Here is a 464-nt window from a genome sequence, read left to right on the forward strand (position 1 = left end):
TGATTTCATCTCTGCCATTAATTCTTCTAAACTTAATGTAGATTCAGGAATAGTTTGTTCTTCTGAATTGGTTGCATAGGTAGGCGTTGGTACAGTATATACATGTCGCACACCTGGAGTTGACAATATGCTTGCTTTTTCATCCGAATGATCACTTCGTTCATCGACCAAGCAAATTCCTATTAAGAGAAATATTTAAAAATTTAAATATTGTTCAAAGATGTAAATAAGATGTTTTAATTGTAATTACAAATTAATAACTAATGCGAGTTAGTGTGCAATTATGCATGCGATTAATTCAAATTTTTTTAAATACATATAATTTTTATATAATACAGATCTTCAATTGAAAATCAATAGAGATTGAAACTATATTGGAAAAGGAGAAAGGACAGAGAGAATTAGTTATTAACACACACACACACACACACACACACACACACACACACACACACACACACACA

The sequence above is a fragment of the Atta colombica genome, unplaced genomic scaffold (assembly GCF_001594045.1).
Source record: "Atta colombica isolate Treedump-2 unplaced genomic scaffold, Acol1.0 scaffold118, whole genome shotgun sequence".
Lineage (NCBI taxonomy): Eukaryota > Metazoa > Arthropoda > Insecta > Hymenoptera > Formicidae > Atta > Atta colombica.